The sequence below is a fragment of the Miscanthus floridulus genome, chromosome 19 (genome assembly GCF_019320115.1).
Source record: "Miscanthus floridulus cultivar M001 chromosome 19, ASM1932011v1, whole genome shotgun sequence".
Classification (NCBI taxonomy): Eukaryota; Viridiplantae; Streptophyta; class Magnoliopsida; order Poales; family Poaceae; genus Miscanthus; species Miscanthus floridulus.
In genome coordinates this window covers 86,763,219-86,780,859 of record NC_089598.1, presented here as the reverse complement: position 1 = coordinate 86,780,859, position 17,641 = coordinate 86,763,219, and positions in this window count along the sequence as shown.

Sequence of the window (17,641 nt, the reverse complement as noted above, 5' to 3'; positions counted from 1 at the left end):
CCTTGCATCTCTTCATGTTGCTGCACAGTTTATAATAAAGCATTGAAATTAAAGTACTGTTATGCTAAAATTACATTGCACATATGTGTGTATTTTACATATGTCTGAATTATAATTTTTGTGTACTGGTATTATAAATTTTACCAGCGTATTCTAGTCAGTCTGATTATCTTTCTGAGAGTTCCTGATCTGTTCCATCATAAGTTCAGTGTAGCCTCCCTGCATTGAAATATATTTTAGTCGAAAACAACCTTCTTATGTTGGCATTTTTTTGATTCTGAGCAATGATTTTGCTCACCTTTTTGTATCTGTAGGTATTTGAAAGGTCACTGTAACAATTTGTGCCTGCAAATATTTGGTAAGGAGTTGACTGCACTTCCTTAATTGCTTCTTGTGAGTTTATTGATGTTGGATAATCATCACATCTACTTGTTGTGACATACATATTATTCTACTTCATAAAAAAAGCAAGCAGCTGACTACTTATATAGCTTTTTATCAGATTCTTCTTCTTTTCATTGCATCATTGAATTGTGTTTCTTACCTTAAGTAGTTGATCAAACTCGACTGGTGCTTGTATTAGTTGCATAAGGGAAGCAATTGAAACCTGCAAGAAAATGAAGAAGCCATTAGTTCTCATTTATTTATTGTTTGTGTTAACTGTTTTGGATTAGGAGTAATTTTATATCATTCTTGCTTTCTTCTCGGCGAATCATTTCCTTATAGTTCTGAATTTGATATTGTGCCTCTAACATTTTCTGCTGCCTTGTTCTTCTTTCTAGATTCATGTTCTGTTATAACATCCAAATTTTATGTTTTGATAGTTAGAAGGTTTCTCATCATTACATATTCCATGCATCTAACACACACAAGGAGATTGAATTCAAATGATCGGTGTACTAACCTTGGCTGTTGAGGTTTGTGGTTCCTCTTCGATCTGATCTCTGCCCCTTTGCCCTGCTTTGCATGTACAAGTTGCATGAGCTGGATCTTTAAATTGTATACATGTACATTATAATTGCATTAGCAGCAAGTACAAGTTGCACTATGTCAAATGTGCAATTTCTTTATTTTTGTTCTGTAATGTATTTACAATAGGAATATAGCAAATGCATAACAGATATATTTGTAATTTTAGTTGATGATTAGTTGAGGATTGCTGAGTGGTGTGGCTATGCTTGTCTTGTGCAGGAACAACACAACAGTCCCAGCAACAGCTTGGCTGCTGTTTTCAGTTTCGCCCTGAGTTCTAGAAGCTACTGCTCTGCATCTTCGATTTTCCTAAGGAGTTGCTTGTTCGGTTTTCAGGTGTGCATCAGTAGCTTAGTTGCAATTTTCCATCTTGGTTAGTTTGACAGTGTTTCTTCAGGTGACTGAAATTTTTAGCATGAACAGTCCTGCAAAGTATTGGTTGAGGAACTAGGGTGTAATTGAAATAATTGGTTGAACCCCCAAGTGCTGGACCTGCTTCTTGTGCACACTGAGCAACCAGGGCCACGCCCTGCTGTTGTAGCAAGCACAAGCAGCAGGCCATCTTTGCCATCCTGAATGTCTTTTCCATGGATCTACATTCTCCTAGTCTTTGATCTGAGTTGCTATTGTTTTTTGTTGCTTTTTTAGAAAGTAGATTCAAAAGATTGGGATACTAACCTTTGCTGATGAGGTATGGATCAGTCTTCTAGTTGTTCTTCTTCCCGCTACTCGGCGCAGACGGCCTCTCCCTCCCTCACGGCCTCACGCGACGCTGCCTACACCTCCACTCCACCTCGGCGGCCTCCTCCATGCCCTCCGCCTCCCGACAGTGGCAGTGACGCAGTGTCGAGCGTTGTTGCAGCGGCGTCGAGCTCGGCAGCAGCAGCAGCGTCGAGCAGGCGGCCTCCTCCATCCTCCACGGATCCGGCCTCCTCCTGACTCCAGCCCGCCACCTCCCGCGACTCGAGCAACTCGCGCCGACGGCCTCCCCTCCCCCGCCTCGCTCTCTCTCTCTCTCTTTCTCTTGGGCTGTGGTTGCGGGCTTCAGGATGGCCCGGTCCTCCGTCCTCTCTCCCTTCCGGCCTTCCCCTGCTGATGCGGGCCTCGGGCCGGCCTGGCCTATTAAAAAGGCCGTGCTTTCCGGGCCGACCTGGCACGGAAAGTGGCCCGACGGGCCATGCCTGGGCCGTCGGCTAGGCACGGTGGATTGGGGCGGCACGGCCTGGCGGCCCGTCGTGCTCTACCGTGCCGGGCCGGGCCGGGCGGCCCGAATGGTCATCTATACTGATGATATATATATATATATATATATATATATATATATATATATATATATATATATATATATTTTGGCAGAATACTCGCTGCCAGTGCAAATCAAAGCAAAATAGGGTCAGAGAGTTAGGGACGACCGCACAAAAAAATCAGGCACTCGTGGAAAGGTTGGCCGATGGGCTGTCACACTCCTCACTCGTGCACTCGCACAGTCCGCGAGTGTACAACGCAAATGAGTTTCGGCCCAAACCGCGAGCTTGTAGGGACCGCTTCCCATCGCGATGCAGAAACCTGCAGCCCTGTTTGCTTCCCTTCGCCTTCGCTAGCTGCTCGAATTCCGCCTCGTGGAAATCGCTCCGCGCGCGACGGTCATCCTCCAGCCACAACACGAGGCCCGCATGCATATATATGCATGTCCAGTCGACAAGGTAGCCCAAAACGAAAGCTTTGCACGATCCTTGTTAAATTAGATTAGAAAAGCAGCATCGATTGGATGTGCTCAAAGCTGCCAGGAAAGTTCAGGAAGCCACGAAAACAAGCTCTGATCGTCGGCGTCGCTGCCTAGTGCCAAGCATTTTTAGCTTTTACAGAGGCCCGGATGTAGCAATCAGCGCTTTAAACTTTCTCAGCTCGGTGGAGTCCCTAATCATCTTCTCCTGCAGTCTCCAGAAAGAAAAAGGCGGAGCGGAGGGATCTCCATCTCCGCTGATCGCACCCCGTGGTCACACTCAAGTATAATACCTAAGCTGACTAAATGCTGAGGTGAAGGAGAGATGGGAGGAGAGAGAGGAGAAGTGGACTGTAAGCTTACAGTCGATTTGAGCACAAGAACTAAGAAAGTTTGTGAAAGAGATAAATGGACCATGTATTAACTGTAAAAAGCTAACTACTATATAAATAGACTGAGAGAAAGCTACAAAGAAAACTAAAAAAAAACTTTACAGCCAACAAACCAACTATATTATTAGCCTTGCTCTCAGACAGACAGGCTTTAGTAATTTGGATCGGACCGGCCGAGGTTATCCTCCGGCCACAAAGCAGCTGGCAGGGCATGGAGTGGGTGCGCGATGAGTCACGCGCGACCACGACCAAACTCTCGTGACGACGCAAAGTGTAGCCGCAGGTGTGAGTGTGACCGGACGCAAAGTGAAATGGCAAAAAAAAAAAAAAAAGTGGCATCTTTGCCTCGTTTCTCTACTCGTCTCCTCGTTTTGTTTTGGTCATTGGGCAATCATGTCATGGCGAGCCTACTCCTACTTCACTCACGAAACATCAAGGATCAAGTGGTTGGATGTGTCATAAATAAAATATAAAATAGTCCTGCTCAGCTGCTCTTCTTAATTGTTATATTATATACTTGGTTGATCTCTGATCGGTTTTTAACTGCTTCAATTCTCTGCAGTTCCAATATAAAAGTCAGCTGCATTCCAAGTCAAATTTTGAACTTCAACAAACTCTATAGAAAAATACCTTGGGACTCTGCTGTATTGTTATAAGTTAAATTTGTAGCAATTCACATCACAAAATTAGTTCCAATTAAAATTACACCGTGTAATATATCTTGTCAGTGCACTTATAGTATTTGTAGTACATGCTAATATATATTTTTTTATAAACTTGGCCATAATAAAAGCCAAAGAGACTTATAGTCTGAAATGGTGTAAGTGCATCCCTAGATGTTTATCAAAACAACTCCCTATTTTGAGTTTTTTAGTAAATAGAAGAAAAAAATGTACCCTTCAACATTTTGGTATATCTCCTCTCCAACTCGTAAGTTTCCGCAATTGAGACGAACTCCATATTTGCTCTCCGTCCGGTGTTGTCAGTGCGAAAAGTGACCAACTAGTAAATATTTGTCGTTTTGCCGTACGTTGTGATTGGATGTGACCTAGCACTCAATGACACAGGGTTTATAATGGTTCAGGCAACGTGCCCTATGTCCAGTCTGAGTCGATCGGTGACTTTATTCCTAAGCCCAGGTGCTCGAAGTTTGCTGTGGGGTTACAAACGAGAGGGAGTAAGATGGGGGTATCAGAGGTCTGGTCGGACCGCGGACCGCAGGGCCGAGAGTAACGGGAGCTCCGACGTGCGCTAAGTGTTCGAACGTCTATTGTTCGTTGGAATCATCCTTCGTTGGTCGTTCGCATGGATCCTCCTTATTTTGGAGAGAGCGCATCCCCTTTTATAGATGAAGGGGATAGTTTTACATGCGAGAGTGTGTGAGAGAAAGAGAGTGTGTGTGCTACCTAGTCTTGTTGCCCACGCCGTCGGGTACAAGACGGTTTGTCGGCGCCACAACACTGTTGTCGCTCAGACGCATGTGGTAGGCTCCATTGTCTTCTTCTGGTATGGCAAATGTCGGCGCCTACCATACTGTAGGATAAATGTTGGCGTCCACAACATTGTTTATGTTCTGACATGTCTGGAAGGTTGCGGTGCATCCTACTGACACGGCCTGACAGTACTGTCCTGCAGGTGTGCAGGGTACGGTCCTCGGTATCACGATTGACTTGAGAGCCCTTCCTTAGTTGCTCTGTCTGATTCTTTGGGTTCTTACCGAGCGGGCGTCCCCGTTCGGTCGTTTCCCAGTCGGCTTCGACCGCGCTGGTCGGAGAAGAGCTGTAAGCAGAGATTTGGTGTAATCCCGGTCGGAGAGGCGGCCAGAGTCGGAAGCGAGCGCCGTCCTTACTTGGCCAGGCCTTTCGATTGGAGAGGCGAGCCGGAGTCGGAAGCGAGCGCCGTCCTTACTTGGCCAGGCCTTCCGGTCGGAGAGGCGGCCAGAGTCGGAAGCGAGCGCCGTCCTTACTTGGCCAGGCCTTCCGGTCGGAGAGACGAGCCGAAGTCGGAAGCGAGCGTCGTCCTTACTTTGCCAGGCCTTCTGGTCGGAGAGGCGGGCCGGAGTCGGAAGCGAGCGTCGTTCCTCCTTGGCCAGGCCTTCCAGTCATAGACTGGATCGCCCTTCTGGCCTGTCGTTAGGTATTTTGGGCCGGCTCAGGAGTTGCGCGTCGTTCGCAACGTCGTTAGCTGGGCCGAGCTTTTGCTGGGAAGCAGGTCCATGAGGGACCCCGGGTTTTATGAACCCGACAGGAGCCCCCGAGCCCCCGGGCGATTCGGGTAGAATTGTCTGGGGGGGTTTCGTTTTGCCAGCGGGGGAATTTTTGTTTTGTCAGCAGGTGCGCATGAGCGCACCCGCGGGTGTAGCCCCCGAGCCTATGTTCGACTAATGAGTCGGTTGGAGGCTGAGCATCTTGGTACTCTTTCCTGGTGCCGGAGACTGTCGTTCGGGGTGTTCGCCCGTGTTTGTCCCACTCACGACCTGCACGGTCGGTTGATTTCCCGAGTCGGTGTCGGGCGACCTGAGCCCCTGAGCTCTATTGGGCTTGGTATGGATTGGTCTAGTTCCGTGCGTTACCCCGTCCATGGTTTCCGCAACCAGAGGGGCTAAGCTAACGTTGCTTGCCTCGATGGCTCGAGCGACACGCTCGGTGAGCTCGTTAACGGGCACGTTCGAGTGGAATCCGGGTCCGTCGTTCATGACGGGGTCAGCATAGCCCTCATGTGGCATTCCACTGCTCCTTAACCCACATCCCGACTGATGCCTGGGTCATTCCGAAGACCGACTCAGGTGGCCCGCTGGCCTCCCCTCGATGGAGATTATGTGGGCATAGCTCAAGGTTAGGATTGAATGAGAAGGTCAAGATGACCCTGTCTGCTTCTGGGTAGATTGGGCGAGGGTCGCTGGGGATCATCTACATTTTCTCCCCTGGCTCTGTTTGACGCGAGGCGGCCTCGAGCCCTTCGCGGGCCAGCCTTCGAACCCCGGTCGGTCGTTGCTCATGTCGAATGAGGCAACTTCCGCTTCGTGACGCAACACGGAGCGTTGTGATGCATTTAACTAAATATGCGATGCTTCGGATGTATGGGATGAATGAATGAATGTGTGAATGAATGTGCGAATGCATGTATGAGAATGGATGAATGAATGATCATGTATCAAAAAAAATAAAGTGGGATCGATAGAGTTACCTTGATGACTCGAGTGACAGGCTTGAGGAGTTTTTATCAGATATGTCCGAATGGCATCCGTGTTCGTCATTCATGACGGAGTCAGCATGACCCACATGGGGCGTCCCTCTACTCCTTACCTGTCTCTCGGCATTCGCCTGAGACATCCGATCGACTCAAGAAGCCCGTTGGTCTCTCCTGGGCAGAGATCCCGTTGTTGGGCCCTTCCAAGTCCTGCCTAGGAAGGCGGAGGGCCACCTACGTGCGGTTGCGCCTTGTTTCCCATGCCCGGTGTGTGGTAGTGGTGGGCCATACCCAGGCCATGTTCCGTCTAACCAGGCACCGTCTCGTCGGGCAGGTGAAAGGACCTAGGATGCTGCCTAGAGGGGGGTGAATAGGCATTTTTGAAAATTAACACCTTTAAATGCGGAAACAATTAGAAAGGGGAGTTTCCAAAATGGAAACTCCAAATTAAGAGTACTACCACCCCTCACAAGTTAGCCACAGAGTAAACAAGGTATAAAGAATATATCTAGAAGCTACAACCCTGCAACACCAAGTTAGAACAGAGAATAAATATTTTCAGTGTAGGCAGGAAATACCGGACGTGTCCGGTATACACGATTTCTGCAGATCGGCCCCGAACTTGCTCCTTTCGATTTCTATCTTCAAACCAAACTGCAGGCACCTAATGGAGATGAAAATATACACAGAGAACCTGCAGAATAGCTGGAGCAACACAAATATCAAATGAAATGCGAATTTAGACACGATATTTGTTTTACCGAAGTTCGGACTTGTTCGAGTCCTACTCTCCGTTGAGGGGGCTGCGGGTGACCCAGCGAAGGTCAGCCCTAGAGGGTACCATGAAGGTCACTCTAGCCGGAGTCTTTTCCAACTCCTTTTCCTCCTTCCACTAATTTGATTCCGAGGCGGCGGAATTGACCGTTACAAACTTTCCGAGGCACACCACAATCTCTCGGGTGCTCTCCGGCGATGCCTAACCGTCTAGGACCGAAGAGTCCAAGAGTAACAAATGCGAATCATGAGATTGACAATATGCACAAGTGCTCAAGTGGTGGCTTGCTCTCTTTTTCGAATTCTCTCTTAACCCACAAATTGATTTTGCAATTTGGGTCACACACTCACTAAGAGAGGGTTTAGGAGAGTTGGCAAGGCTCAAAAACGTGTCTATCTTAGCAGAATCAGCAGCCTCCAAAGGTGGAGGCTTGGGGGTATTTATAGCCCCCTTGAAAAAATAGCCGTTTTATAGCCGTTGTAATACCGGACACGTCCGGTATGCATATCGGACACGTCCGGTATGACTTACACTGCCCCAACGGTAACTAAGTTACAGTGAAGTTGTGAGGCATCGGAACTCCCGATGAATGCCGGAACTCCCGACCGCCGGAACTCCCGACTCACGTTGGAACTCCCGATCCTTAGCAAATTTGAAAACCATGTAACTGAGTTAAAGTTAGTGAGGTGTCGGAACTCCCGATGCATGCCGGAACTCCCGACCGTCGGAACTCCCGACCGTCGGAACTCCCGACTTTCAAGGCTTTGAAAAACTAGCTGTTGGCCTCTGGTCGTCCATACCGGACACGTCCGGTATGACCTGGACAGTGAACTCTCCAAATTATTTAAATTGCGAGTCGTCGGAATTCCCGACCATTGCCGGAACTTCCGACCGTCGGAACTCTCGACCTACGTCGGAACTCCCGACGAACCAACCCGAGAACAACATTTTTACAGTTACTGGGCAAATACCGGACACGTCCGGTATGCGGTATGGCCAGACCAGCAACAAGTCAGTTAGCTCTTTTGTCTCTCAAACACTCAAATCTCACATGGGTTGGCTTGAGCACTTATGAAACATTATCTATCAACATGATGCATCCCTCTTAATAGTACGGCATGCCTATTTACTCAAATTTAAAAGTATAACGGATTTAAACCTTTTGAGTTGCTCTTGTTTTTGAACCGAAGCCGTGTATTCCAATCTTCATCAAGTGAGGGTGCCAACATGTTGATATTGATCTTTTTCACTTGAGCATAGCTATCTTGTGCACGTGACTTGATTCCATTCATCAAATTTGAATAATCCCAAATGTATCAAGTCACTTCTATCAAACACTCCAATAGTGATTTGATCCTTCACATCGATATGACCATCGTAGCTTGATTAGTACCTCAACTAAATGCAAGTACTTTCTTCTTCACCCTAGCTAGGTTCTTCGGCCACCAAGCCGTCGCTTGCCCTTCACCCTTGCTTAGTACCTCGAAGCCTTTCCTTGCTATCTTCACCATCTCAAGCCATCAAGTCACATCTTGTGTTGAATCATCCATTCGTTTGTATTGTTGTCTTTTTCATTTCAATTTAGCAAGCTTCAAATATGAGACCATTCCATATGCAATCCCTCATGTCTCATTAATTAATACTTAAGAGCTTGCTTTCTCATAGCATATAGAAATCCCACAACAAATAAACCTTTGCATGAATTCCATTTGCATTGTTGTCTTGTGCTTGAACTAGATTGTTTATACAACAACACATCATTTTGGCTTTCATTAAGTACCTGTGAGATAACCTATTACCTGTCCACACTTAGCAAACGGGTTAGACCTTTAATCACGTTGTCATTCAATCATCCAAAACCCACTGAAGGGCTAGATGCACTTTCAATCTCCCCCTTTTTGGTGATTGATGACAACTTGATTAAAGCTTACAAAAGAATATACACATTTAAGCATTTGGGTTCAATGATTTATGAGAGGCTCTCCCTTAATATGTGCTTGTGATTGGAATTCACAAAATGACCTCAACTTGTCAATTGCACATACTAAAACATATAGGAGACTCCACCTAAATCATTGCATCGGTGGGGTGCATGCGTGTGTGACAAAATAGAATTGTGATGCATATGACAGGATATATCACACAAGAATAAATATAAAGACATCACATCAAATATTTTCATTCTATCATGCATAGACCTTATGAAAAATAAATACAACACATGTATGCCACACATAGCACTCATTATACATTTTCTCAAGTCCACAAGCCACAGATAATAAAGATCATATCCATAGATAAAGCATAAGTGAGTCTCATCTCTCACATGATACAATGCAATCTCAAACTCAAGATTCATCAATGAAGCTCATGAACAAAAACTACATCCTGTAGTACATATCTTCAGGTACAAAGATAAGCAAATGAAACAAAAATCCTAAAGCTTTAATCAGTCTCTCTCCCCCTTTGTCATCTGTCACCACAAAGGTCCAACAATGACAAACTAAGGACAAAAGGGGCTGCAAACTGTATCTGATCTCTGGCATCACTCAGCATCATCATCATCATCTCTCCCAGCATCTTCGTCATCTGATCATGTGACATCAGCTGGACGAGAACCACCGGCGTCGGACGGGTCATAGCCACTAGACCCGTAGTAGTCACCACCACCTGTGAGGTCACTCCACCAATCTGTAGCATACTCGTCTGTAGTACTAGGACGAGGCTGAGAGTGAGTAGGCACATGAGCCTGAAGTGGAAGAGTGTCAGGGTGCTGTGGTGCCTGCTGCTGCTGCTGTCGCTGAATGAACTCAACATACTCTCTATCATATCTAGCCTGCTGCTGCTCCTCAGTCTCAGGCTCACTAGCTGCCTCATCTGATAGAGGAGATCTAGGAGGATCAAGCTTAAGATTAGAAGCAATTTGCTTCAAAGTCCGAGTGTCCTTCCTCCTAGCCTCCCTCTCCTTCTGTTGCCTGGTCTGGATGTCTCTGCACATCCCAAATATGGAGCTAAAAAGCCTGCGGATAGGCGAGGGAGGACTGCCACGGCGTGAAGTAGAGCGTGAAGGAGCACGTGGTGAAGGTGAAGCTCCTGCTGGTGCACCACTCCTAGGTGCATCTGCCTCTGGTGATGCTGCTGCTCCTCCTGGTCCTACTGGAGGTAAACCTGACTCAGGCAGATCTGCAATAATCTTCAGGGCTTTGTGAGTCTTATCAAACTCGAATGTGTGCCCTATCACCTGCTCAATCATATACATGATATAGGGAGCAAAACCACAGCCCTTGAGGGGCCTCTCTCCCACACTCCTGATCTCTGACCATATGAAGTCAAACACGCTGAAGGGACGAGCATCAGGTGCCATCCTGTGGAGTAGGTTCCTGGAGTAATCTGCAATGTTGCCCTTGTCTCCACCCTTGTAGTCAATAGTCTTCCTGAACATCCTGTCCAGGTATCTGTAAGTAGGGTGAAGACCTAGAACCTTCCCCACGGCTCCTCTCTCACCACCAGGAGGATACATATATACGAGCTGCTCAGGAGGTAACACCTGCTCGGTGTGGATCCTGTCCCTCTGGAGATCATCCTCTGAGAAGCCAAGGTGGGCGGCAAATACATCATAGTCAACACTGTACCACTGGCCCTTGAGCATCTAGTGCATCCGCCTGTCATCCTCCTCAACGAACAGGGTAGCATAAAACTGAGCTACTATCTCGGTATTCCAGTCATGCTGGAACTCCATGATCTCATAAACCCCAGTGCGCTGGCAAATAGCAATGGCATGATCAACTAAGGCCTTCTACAACTCTCTGATGTACTGCCAGTCAATCCACTAAGACCTGGCAATCACAGGGTTCCTGGTGAGAATCACACTGGAGTAGAAGTCCAGGTGAAAGGCTGTCTAGAAGCGGTGATCGTACTGAACCTTAGGTAAGCCTCTCGGATCAACCCTTCACTCATCTCTAGCTTTCCTGGTCATACCCTTTCCCCTATAGTCAACCCTAGGAACATAGGAGGGCACATTGGGCAGACGTGTCTCAAGAAGACCATAATGCATCCCCTGACCAGGCTGGTGCTGAGCTGGAGGAACTGACTCCTCCTCCTCAATCTCCTGCTCCTCATCTGAGCTATCACCATCTGATCCTCTGTCAGTGCTCTTCCTCTTTCTTTCTTCTCTAGACTCCACTCTGAACTCATCAGTGTCTGTGTCAGAAGAAGAGCTCCCGGACCCCTCTGCATACTGAGTTGCTGCACTAGAGGCAGCCCTGGTAGACCTCCTACTGGTTGGCTTGAATCCAGGATGCATATCTTGTCTCGCCTTCTTGTACTTCTCAAGTGCTGGATCATGCCTGTGCTTGGACCTCGGCTCTTGTCGTCCACTCATGGCTGTTGTCCTGTATCCAAAGATTTTCATAGAATTTTAGATACATGCCCATAGTTTATTCTTGAATTGTAATTAGACATAGATTCTTTTATCCAAGGTTTTACAATCACCTCGACAAACCATTGTCACAAGGTTTGTAAAACATAGATACTGAAGAAACTATGCCTCATATACAATTCTAGGATAGGATTGAATCAAAGGAAGCAGAGAGCCTGCTCTGCTGGGGCATACCAGACACGTCCGGTAGCATACTAGACACGTCCGGTATGGACGACCAGCAACCCTAACCAGGGTTCCTTGATTCAAACCAACATGGATTAATACCAAACTTTGGGCATTGCTTCTATATCACCAATGTAGCATATTGACCGAAGGAATTTCAAAACTTATCATCAACCATGTAGTTCGGACGAGGTCCGCGATTAGGGTACCTTGAGAGAAGAGATGAGAAGGTGATGAGAAATCCAAATCCCCGGCCCTTCAATCTTGATGCAAGCCTTCTCCAATGAGATCTCCCTCTCTCTCTTTTCTTGGTGAAATCCTCGGTCGCCCTAGGTGAGGAAGAAGACGACGGCTAGGTGGCTTGGAAGAAGATGAGTCTGTCTGGGCCGAAGGGGTACGGCTAGTTTTATAGTCCCGCTCATACCGGACACGTCCGGTAGCATACCGGACACGTCCGGTATACGCGGGCTGGCCCAAGTTATTCCAAAAAGTGTTTTCTCTCTTCCAATCCCCTTTTCTATTATTTCTCAGTCCAAAAAGATATAAAATCTTGACCCAAATCGAATATGATCACTTATCTTATCCAATGTCATCAATTGATTTTCTCTTTTCCAAATATATGGCATAATCAATAATTTGATTGATTGAGAGAGATAAAATGAGACAAAGTAGATTGTGGACTTAAGAGAGCCATGTCATGTGTGATTAGCCGATCAAACAATCAAGGAGAGCTATAATCATCACATAACAAGGCTAGGTCACAAAGACCAAGATTCAAATGGTTTTTCAAATTCACACTTCCTACTCATGCTAGTTAGGGGTTTTTGAAAAACATCTCTCCTATGTCACACAAATGCTCATTCTAACATATAAAGGGCCTTAGATGCACTTGCAATGTATATATGTAAACACATACCTTTGCCTTGAGCCCACAAGAATACCACTAAGAAGATTCATGGCATGATAATCTTTATGTTGACCTTGATTGCCAAATAATCATGCTAGATTCTAAATCACTTTTCATCCAAAGGACTACAAAGAATGCTAGATAGATTTCTTAGTCCACATTGGTGCAAAATAGAATCTTAGCTCCCCCTAAATAAGTGCTTTAAGTAATTTGAATAACTTTCAACAAGCACTTTTATTCTATTAAGAAATCGGGAGCCAATTTTCTATTTTGACCATAAATCAAATAAAATTGCCATATTTAAAATTGAGTTCGGGAGATGCTCACAATCCACTTAGATTTAATAAATCACAAGCTTCTGAGTAAATTAGTGATATATGAAAATATATGAATCAAAGACTCAGTTGCAATTCAATTAGTGTTCTAGTTCCTGTAATACCGGACACGTCCGGTTGGTATACCGGACACGTCCGGAATACATAGAACAGAAACACTGACTTTCTGTCCCTGGCCATACCGGACACGTCTGATAGTAATACCGGACACATCCGATAGGTGCAGGACAGAAATAATTAATTCTCTGCTTGTGATTCTTGTTTAGCTCTAGTATTTATTGTATACTTGCATCTCAACAAATAAATTGCTCTATTAGAGAATTATTAAAAACATCATATGGCAAACATGATAACTATCAAGTAAAGATAATTAGCTACTTTCAATATTTCACAAACATGCCTATTTGTGAGTCATTGAGCATAAAGTAAACAAAGTGGCTATCTTATAAGGTTTAGGTTTAGGTACTTGTTATCAATGGTGAGGATGAAATACATGATATATTCATTAACTTATCTTCGGGTCAACCATATAAGGAATTATGATAAGAATTGGTTGATAGATTGAGTGAATGTTGTCAAATTGCTTGCTCAACCACCCCGAAATCTTCATCTCATCACCAAGTACCTACATCATTAACCTAAGCACACTTTGGTACCCAACTCTTGTTGGGTCCTTTTGAGTTAGTCAACAAGTGCTTAGGCACCCAAATGGCTTTAGCACTAGTTTGTGGTGAACACATCACCTTGCTAGTGCTAACTCCATTTGTGGTTTTCCTAAGCTTATCATTATAAACATATGTGTTTGACATAGGAGCGTTACCATTTGGGCATTCATAGCTTAGATGCCCCTTTCTTCTACAAGCATAGCATATGCGGCCTTTGTTTGCTCTATGCTTGCTTTGCTTGTATGGACACCTATCAACCTTATGCCCCTTCTCATTGCATCCATAGCATCTTCTTGTTGCAACTTGGGCTTCCTTTCTTGCCTCTTTGTACATTGGGCATTTCTTGGTAGGATGCCCCAATTTCTTGCTCATGGGACAAGCACTTTGTCCATCACTCTTCATTTGGTTGGCCAACTTGTTTGAGGCCTTTTGTTTGGCCACTTCACATTTGTCAGCCCAACTCTTATGTGGACACATAGCCCACTCATGTCCATATAATCCACACCCATAGCATAACCTTTTTCCATGTTTCTTGCTCTTGGTTGTGTTGGCCTTGCTTGAAATGTGATTCTTTTGTTGGGTTTTGGAGAAAGCAAGGTTTGAACCCTTCTCAAGCTTCTTCACCATGTTATCACGGTTATCTTGAGAAGGTTGTGCTTTCTCCTTACCCTTCAACCGAATCACATCTTTCTTTAATCTTTTCACCTCTTCTTTGAGCTCTATGTTTTCTATGAGATTTAGCTCAATCGAAGATTGGCTTGCTTGGGGAGCACACTCATTAGCACAAGAAACATTTAATTGAGATGGTGTACTAGTGAGTAAATGTGTGAGAGGTTGAGAGGATTTTACTGATGTGATCACAACCTCATGTGCTACCTCAAGCATAATGTTTGATTCTACTAATTCTTCATGAGAGCACTTTAGATGAACATAATTAACTTGTAGCACATTGTACTTGCTTGATAGTTCATCTAGCCTTGCCTTGAGCTCAAAGTTTTCCTTCTCTAGTTGTGAAACACTAGAAGAGGAGTTAGTAACTAAAGCATGCTCGATCGACAATTTATCATACCTCTCATTTATTGCCTTTAGCTCTTGCAATTTGGAGATGAGAAACTTTTCTTGATTTTGAAGCGATTGCTCTTGCTTCTCAATCTCTTCTTCAAGCTCATCATTCTTTTCGACTATCTTCATGATGATGAACTTGTCTTTGTGGTTGAGATGATCAAGGTTGTAGTTGTCTTCAACTTCAACATCACTCTCCACTTGATCATCTACTCGTGCTATCTCCTTGGCTTGATCTCTCTTGCTAGCCTTCTTCTTGCTTTTCTTGGCCATGAGACACAAGTGATGAGTATCATGAGATACTAAGGTTGATTCATCACTTGGTCGCCACCGGGCTTGAGCCTCATCATCACAGACAGCTTGCTGTCCTGCTGCCACGGTATGCATACCAGACATGTTTGGTATGTGCAGGCAGACAACATATCATGCGTTGCTTGGACTTCTTGCTCCGGCTCGTCACTCTTAAGGTCTTGTGAGGCTTCTTCACTGCATGAAGACACAATGGACATACTTTCCATTGACTCGACCTCAAGTGCATCATCGCATTTAGATTCTCCATATAACTCAACGAGTTTGGTCCAAATGAGATGATCACTCTCCGGAGGTGGTTGTCCATTGAATATTGCCTCCTCTTGAACCTCTGCACTCAATGTACTCAAAATGATATTAATAGCTTGAGCATTGAGTTGCACGCATATCTCTTCCTCTTTTGATAAATTCTTATAGTTGCTCCAATCAACTATAGGAAGAGGTATGCTTGCAAACACAATATGCTCAACAATGGGACTAATATGTCTAAAAGCATTGAGTACATGAATTGACCAAGGTAGAAAGTTTGAACCATCATTTTGGAGAAGCACCGGCTTCAACTCGATAGGTGTCGACATCCCTTTCTCACGGTGGTAAAGCTTTAGGTGAGAACCTCGCTCTGATACCAATTGAAAGGACCTAGGATGCCGCCTAGAGGGGGGATGAATAGGCGTTTCTGAAAATTAACACCTTTAAATGCGGAAACAATTAGAAAGGGGAGTTTCCAAAATGGAAACTCCAAATTAAGAGTACTACCACCCCTCACAAGTTAGCCACAGAGTAAACAAGGTATAAAGAATATATCTAGAAGCTACAACCCTGCAACACCAAGTTAGAACAGAGAATAAATATTTTCAGTGCAGGCAGGAAATACCGGACGTGTCCGGTATGAATACCGGACGTGTCCGGTATACACGATTTCTGCAGATCGGCCCCGAACTTGCTCCTTTCGATTTCTATCTTCAAACCAAACTGCAGGCACCTAATGGAGATGACAATATACACAGAGAACCTGCAGAATAGCTGGAGCAACACAAATATCAAATGAAATGCGAATTTAGACACGATATTTGTTTTACCGAAGTTCGGACTCGTTCGAGTCCTACTCTCCGTTGAGGGGGCTGCGGGCGACCCAGCGAAGGTCAGCCCTAGAGGGTACCACGAAGGTCACTCTAGCCAGAGTCTTTTCCAACTCCTTTTCCTCCTTCCACTAATTTGATTCCGAGGCGGCGGAATTGACCGTTACAAACTTTCCGAGGCACACCACAATCTCTCGGGTGCTCTCCGGCGACGCCTAACCGTCTAGGACCGAAGAGTCCAAGAGTAACAAATGCGAATCACAAGATTGACAATATGCACAAGTGCTCAAGTGGTGGCTTGCTCTCTTTTTCGAATTCTCTCTTAACCCACAAATTGATTTTGCAATTTGGGTCACACACTCACTAAGAGAGGGTTTAGGAGAGTTGGCCAGGCTCAAAAACGTGTCTATCTTAGCAGAATCAGCAGCCTCCAAAGGTGGAGGCTTGGGGGTATTTATAGCCCCCTTGAAAAACTAGCCATTTTATAGCCGTTGCAATACCGGACACGTCCGGTATGACTTACACTGCCCCAACGGTAACTAAGTTACAGTGAAGTTGTGAGGCGTCGGAACTCCCGATGAATGCCGGAACTCCTGACCGCCGGAACTCCCGACTCACATTGGAACTCCCGATCCTCAGCAAATTTGAAAACCATGTAACTGAGTTAAAGTTAGTGAGGTGTCGGAACTCCCGATGTATGCCGGAACTCCCGACCGCCGGAACTCTCGACTTTCAAGGCTTTGAAAAACTAGCCATTGGCCTCTGGTCATCCATACCGGACACGTCCGGTATGACCTGGACAGTGAACTCTCCAAATTATTTAAATTACGAGTCGTCGGAACTCCCGACCATTGCCGGAACTTCCGACCGTCGGAACTCCCGACCTACGTCGGAACTCCCGACGAACCAACCCGAGAACAACATTTTTACAGTTACTGGGCAAATACCGGACACGTTCGGTATGTGGTATGGCCAGACCAGCAACAAGTCAGTTAGCTCTTTTGTCTCTGAAACACTCAAATCTCACATGGGTTGGCTTGAGCACTTATGAAACATTATCTATCAACATGATGCATCCCTCTTAATAGTACGGCATGCCTATTTACTCAAATTTAAAAGTATAACGGATTTAAACCTTTTGAGTTGCTCTTGTTTTTGAACCGAAGCCGTGTATTCCAATCTTCATCAAGTGAGGGTGCCGACATGTTGATATTGATCTTTTTCACTTGAGCATAGCCATCTTGTGCACGTGACTTGATTCCATTCATCAAATTTGAATAATCCCAAATGTATCAAGTCACTTCTATCAAACACTCCAATAGTGATTTGATCCTTCACATCGATATGACCATCGTAGCTTGATTAGTACCTCAACTTAATGCAAGTACTTTCTTCTTCACCCTAGCTAGGTTCTTCGGCCACCAAGCCGTCGCTTGCCCTTCACCCTTGCTTAGTACCTCGAAGCCTTTCCTTGCTATCTTCACCATCTCAAGCCATCAAGAAACATCTTGTGTTGAATTATCCATTCATTTGTATTGTTGTCTTTTTCATTTCAATTTAGCAAGCTTCAAATATGAGACCATTCCATATGCAATCCCTCATGTCTCATTAATTAATACTTAAGAGCTTG